This window comes from Sesamum indicum, unplaced genomic scaffold (assembly GCF_000512975.1).
Source record: "Sesamum indicum cultivar Zhongzhi No. 13 unplaced genomic scaffold, S_indicum_v1.0 scaffold00224, whole genome shotgun sequence".
Lineage (NCBI taxonomy): Eukaryota > Viridiplantae > Streptophyta > Magnoliopsida > Lamiales > Pedaliaceae > Sesamum > Sesamum indicum.
In genome coordinates, this window is record NW_011628118.1 from 68,611 (window position 1) to 75,516 (window position 6,906).

The following is a 6,906-nucleotide window of genomic DNA, read 5'->3' on the forward strand; positions in this document are numbered from 1 at the left end:
CTTGAGAAGAATAAGAATGTAATGCTAGATGATTTAGTTATTGATCAAAATCGATAAACTTACTATCAGCACTCTCTCCATTCCACGCAACAGTTTAACTTGAATAAAGTGTATGATGTAGTAAAGATTTCGTGCATATTCATATATGTATATATTCATGTAATTTCAATTGCCTTATGACTCATACTTAAATATTGGAACTCATATCATTCCTCCTATCAAGTGTTGAGAATTCAATTTCATTTATCTTTCATCTTGCGGATTAAGAGGAAGCTGCCGAAAGTTAATAGGGCTCTGGTAGCACGACTTCTTGAGGAGGAGGGAGACCTGAATGAGAATAAAGGAGGTGATGATGCAGATGTTCTGAAAACATCAAAGATAAAGAAAGGTCTCACGAGTGAAGTTCTCAAAGATGAGAGGTTTACAGCTATGTTTGAAAATAAGTTATTTCGTAGAGGTTCTGTTAATGCAAAAAACTTGCTTTTCCTGATTGTTGCTGTTAGTTATGATCAACCATGCAGTACCTTGTTCCTAGGGATTTGTGAAATAGTTGGAACTTTAATAACCCCTGGACAGTAACTAACATAGAGACATGTGAAAATGCACAAGAAATGATAATCGTTATACATATCTTTAGCGCAAAGAATCAATTTTGAGAGCAATGAGATAGAGATATATCGGCTGGTCACGGGCTTGAGTATTAACCACCAACATCCTCTGAAATTTAGGCTACATCATTGGGATATCTCTCAATTAGCGTGACAACCTTCTGAATAGTACACGAATGTATTGGGTGGATTTTGTTTGATGATTAGTGCAGAAGGATTCATTAATGATGATGGTATCACTGTTGGACTCGTACTGACAACATATGTATTGGAATTTGTTTACGTCCAAAAACAGCCAAATTACGTATCATTTCTTGACACCGCTTCTAGGACTTTGAAGTTGATGAATTCTCAAACAAATACCTGGCTTTGCACCCAATGCCATCAACAAAAAAAAGGCATATTTGCTGGAGGAGCATATTGAAGCTGTTGAATAAGAGGATGAAAAGGCTATTGGTGGTTCTGATGCATCATCAGCGAGTGAATTTTGAGAATATGAGCTTGAAAACACAAAGGCCAAATCCAAGTAGAAAGTACAACCTCCTAGGTGAGAAACATGTTTTCTTTTGAACAGCAAGAAGAAAATTTCGTTCTTTGTGCATTTACAAGTCATCACATATAAACAAGTTCAGAATGCACAGTTACCTAATCAAGTCTTCAATATCATGTCATTTTTGTAGGTTTTTCGAAGTGAATGATAAATGTAAAAAGAACGGTTTTATAAAAATCCCTAAAAAACGGAGAGGAAAAATGAACAGAGGGGTTAGCGTTTAGTACTACTGGCGAAGGGTTTATTACTCCGGTTGATGGAAGCGAAGATGTGTTTTTTTCATCAATCAGCACACCCAGGAGAAGCGGCGTTGGAGGTGGATGCGACACAAAAATTCAAGAAAGAAAACCCCACTGGTAAAAACCCTCAAAACTACTGTTCGCCTCCCACCAACAAATCCCATCCATACCCACATGTTTGCAATTTTTTTATTTCTTTTATTTAGGGATGGAAAAGACAGAGCAGTAGAGAGGAAAGGGCAAGAAAAAAGGAAAAGAAATTAACCGTTAAAGGGAACTTGAGGGCGGAAGTGTTGGTTACTTGGTTTACTGTTACTGCTAATTTTTTTCTGATAATTACTTTGGTAGGATTGATTAGCTTAAGAAGAACAAGATGGTAATGCTAGATGATTTAGTTATTGATTAAAATCGATAAACTTACTATAAGGACTCTCTCCATTGTACGCTGCACCTTTAACTTGAATAAAGTTTATGACGTTGTAAAGATTTTGAGTATATATATATATTTATGTAATTTCAACTGCCTTATGACTCAAACTTAAATATTGGAACTCATATCATTCTTCCTATCAAATGTTGAGAATTCAATTACATTAATCTTTCATCTTGCAGATTAAGAGGAAGCTGCCAAAAGTTAATCAGACTTGTTGAGGACGAGGAAGAGCTGAATGAGATTTAGGGAGCTGATGATGCAGATGTTCAGAAAACATCAAAGAAAAAGAATGGTCGCACGAGTGAAGTTCTCAAAGATGAGAGGTTACAGCTATGTTTGAAAATAAGGTATTTCATAGAGGTTCTGTTTATGCAAAAAACATACTTTTTTTTATTGATTAGTTATGATCAACCATGTAGTACCTTGTTCCCAGGGATTTGTGAAATAGTTGGAACTTTAATAACCCCTGGACAGTAAGTAATATAGAGACATGTGAAAATGCACAAGAAATGATAATAATTATACATATCTTTAGCGCATAGAATCAATTTTGAGAGCAATGAGATAAAGATATATCGGTTGGTCACAGGCTTCAGTATTAACCACATTCATCCTCTGAAATTTAGGCTACATCTTTGGGATATCTCTCAAATTAGCGTGAAAACCTTTTGAATAGTACACGAATGTATTGGGTAGATTTTGTTTGATGATTTGTGTAGAAAGATTCATTAATGATGATGGCATCATTGTTAGACTCGTACTGACAACATATGTATTGGAATTTGTTTGCGTCCAAACAGCAGCCAAATTATGTATCGATTCTTGACACTGCTTGCAGGACTTTGAGGTGATGAATTCTCAAACGAATACCTAGCTTTGCACCCAATGCCGTCAACAAAAAAAAAAGGCATCTTTTCTAGAGGAGTATTTTGAAACAATTGAAGAAGAGAATGAAAAGACTATTGTTGGTTCTCATGCATCATCAGCGAGTGAATTGTCAGAAGATGAGCATGAAAACACAAAGGCCAAATCCAAGAAGAAAGTACAAGCTCCTAGGTGAAACACATGATTTCATTTGGATAGTAAGAACAAAATTTCGTTCTTTGTGCATGCAGAAGTCATCACATAAAAACAAGTTCAGAAGGCCCATTTACCTAATCAAGTCTTCAATATCATGTCATATTTTCAGATTTTTCAAAGTGAAGGATAAATGGCTAAAGAAGGAATTTCTAAGAATTCCTCAAAAACAGAGAGGAATAACCAACAGAAGGGTTAGGGTTTAGTACAACTAGCGAAGGGTTTATTGCTCCGGTTAATGGAAGCGAAGATGTGTTTTTTCCATCCATCAGCACACCCAGGAGAAGCGGCGTTGGATGTGGATGCGACACAAAAATCCAAGAAAGAAAACCCCACTAGTAAAAACCCTCAAAACTACTGTTCGCTTTCCACCATTAAACCCCATCCATACCCACATGTTTCCACTTCTCAATTTTTTTATTTCTTTTATTTAGGGTTTGAAAAGCCAGAGCAGTAGAGAAGAAAGGGAAAGAAAAATGGAAAAGAAATTGACTACTACAGGGAATTTGATGGGGGAATTGTTGGTTGCATGGTTTACTTTTACTGCTAATTTTTTTCTTATAATTACTTTGGTAGATTGATTACCTTGAGAAGAAGATGATGGTAATGCTAGATGATTTAATTATTGATCAAAATCGATAAACTTACTATAAGCACTCTCTCCATTGTACGCAGCACTTTAACTTGAATAAAGTGTATGATGTAGTAAAGATTTCATGCATATACATATATGTATATATTCATGTAATTTCAATTGCCTTATGACTCATACTTAAATATTGAAACTCATATCATTCTTCCTATCAAGTGTTTGGAATTCAATTTCCTTTATCTTTCATCTTGCAGATTAAGATGAAGCTGCCGAAAGTTAATAGGGCTCTGGCAGCACGACTTCTTGAGGAGGAGGAAGAGCTGAATGAGAATAAGGGAGGTGATGATGCAGATGTTCAGAAAACATCAAAGAAAAAGAAAGGTCTCAAGAGTGAAGTTCTCAAAGATGAGAGGTTTACAACTATGTTTGAAAATATGTTATTTCGTAGAGGTTCTGTTTATGCAGAAAACTTGCTTTTCCTGATTGCTGCTGTTAGTTATGATCAACAATGTAGTACCTTGTTCCCAGGGATTTGTGAAATAGTTGGAACTTTAATAACCCCTGGACAGTAACTAACATAGAGACATGTGAAAATGCACAAGAAATGATAATCATTATACATATCTTTAGCGCAAAGAATCAATTTTGAGAGCAATGAGATACAGATATATCGGCTGGTCACGGGCTTGAGTATTAACCACCTTTATCCTCTGAAATTTAGGCTACATCATTGGGACATCTCTCAATTAGCGTGATAACCTTTTGAATAGTACACGAATGTATTGGGTGGATTTTATTTGATGATTAGTGTAGAAAGATTCATTAATGATGATGGCATCACTGTTGGACTCGTACTGACAATATATGTATTGGAATTTGTTTACGTCCAAACAGCAGCCAAATTACGTATCATTTCTTGACACCGCTTCCAGGACATTGAGGTTGATGAATTCTCAAACAAATACCTGGCTTTGCACCCAATGCCATCAACAAAAAAAAAAGGCATAATTGCTGGAGGAGCATTTTGAAGCTCTTGAAGAAGAGGATGAAAAGGCTATTTGTGGTTCTGATGCATCATCAGCGAGTGAATTGTGAGAAGATGAGCTTGAAAACACAAAGGCCAAATCCAAGAAGAAAGTACAACCTCCTAGGTGAGACACACGTTTTCGTTTGAACAGCAAGAAGAAAATTTTGTTCTTTGTGCATTTACAAGTCATCACATAAAAACAAGTTCGAAATGCACATTTACCTAATCAAGTCTTCAATATCATGTCATTTTTGTAGATTTTCCGAAGTGAAGGATAAACCTAATCAAGTCTTCAATATCATGTCATTTTTGTAGATTTTCCGAAGTGAAGGATAAATAGAAAAAGAAGGGTTTTATAAAAACCCCTAAAAAATGGAAAGGAAAAATCAACAGAGGGGTTAGGGTTTAGTACTACTGACGGAGGGTTTATTACTCCGGTTGATGGAAGCGAAGATGTGTTTTTTTCATCAATCAGCACACCCAGGAGAAGCGGCGTTGGAGGTGGATGCGACACAAATATTCAAGAAAGAAAACCCCACTGGTAAAAACCCTCAAAACTACTGTTCGCATCCCACCATCAAACCCACTCCATACCCACATGTTTGCACTCCTCGATTTTTTTATTTCTTTTATTTAGGGTTGGAAAAGCCTGAGCAGTAGAGAGGAAAGGGCAAGAAAAAAGGAAAAAAAATTAACCGTTACAGGGAACTTGAGGGCGGAATTGTTGGTTACTTGATTTACTGTTACTGCTAATTTTTTTTTGATAATTACTTTGGTAGGATTGATTAGCTTGAGAAGAACAAGATGGTAATGCTAGATGATTTAGTTATTGATCAAAATCGATAAACTTACTATAAGCACTCTCTCCATTGTACGATGCACCTTTAACTTGAATAAAGTTTATACCATTTTAAAGATTTTGAGTATATATATATATATTTATGTAATTTCAACTGCCTTATGACTCAAACATAAATATTGGAACTCATATCATTCTTTCTATCAAATGTTGAGAATTCAATTACATTATCTTTCATCTTGCAGATTAAGAGGAAGCTGCCGAAAGTTAATCAGACTTGTTGAGGACGAGGAAGAGCTGAATGAGATTTAGGGAGCTGATGATATAGATGTTCAGAAAAGTTCAAAGAAAAAGAATGGTCGCATTAGTGAAGTTCTCAAAGATGAGAGGTTACAGCTATGTTTGAAAAAAAGGTATTTCATAGAGGTTCTGTTTATGCAAAAATCATACTTTTTTTGATTGCGGCTGTTAGTTATGATCAAACATGTCGTACCTTGTTCCCAGGGATTTGTGAAATTGTTGGAACTTTAATAACCCCTGGACAGTAAGTAATATAGAGAAATGTGAAAATGCACAAGAAATGATAATCATTATACTTATCTTTAGCGCATAGAATCAATTTTGAGAGCAATGAGATACAGATATATCGGCTGGTCACGGGCTTCAGTATTAACCACATTTATCCTCTGAAAATTAGGCTACATCATTGGGATATCTCTCAAATTAGCGTGACAACATTTTGAATAGTACAGGAATCTATTGGGTGGATTTTGTTTGATGATTAGTGTAGAAAGATTCATTAATGATGATGGCATCATTGTTGGACTCGTACTGACAACATATGTATTGGAATTTGTTTACGTCCAAACAGCAGCCAAATTATGTATCGATTCTTGACACAGCTTGCAGGACTTTGAGGTTGATGAATTCTCAAACGAATACCTGGCTTTGCACCCAATGCCATCAACAACAAAAAAAGGCATCTTTTCTGGAGGAGTATTTTGAAACAATTGAAGAAGAGGATGAAAAGACTATTGTTGGTTCTCATGCATCATCAACGAGTGAATTGTCAGAAAATGAGCATGAAAACACAAAGGCCAAATCCAAGAAGAAAGTACAAGCTCCTAGGTCAAACACATGATTTCATTTGGATAGCAAGAACAAAATTTCGTTCTTTGTGCATGCAGAAGTCATCACATAAAAACAAGTTCAGAAGGCACATTTACCTAATCAAGTGTTCAATATCATATCATATTTTCAGATTTTTCAAAGTGAAGGATAAATGGCTAAAGAAGGGTTTTCTAAAAACTCCTCAAAAACAGAGAGGAATAACCAACAGAAGGGTTAGGGTTTAGTACCACTAGCGAAGGGTTTATTGCTCCGGTTAATGGAAGCGAAGATGTGTTTCTTCCATCAATCAGCACACCCAGGAGAAGCGGCATTGGAGGTGGATGCGACACAAAAATCCAAGAAAGAAAACCCCACTAGTAAAAACCGTCAAACTACTGTTCGCTTCCCACCATCAAACCCCATCCATACCCACATGTTTCCACTTCTCAAAATTTTTATTTCTTTTATTTA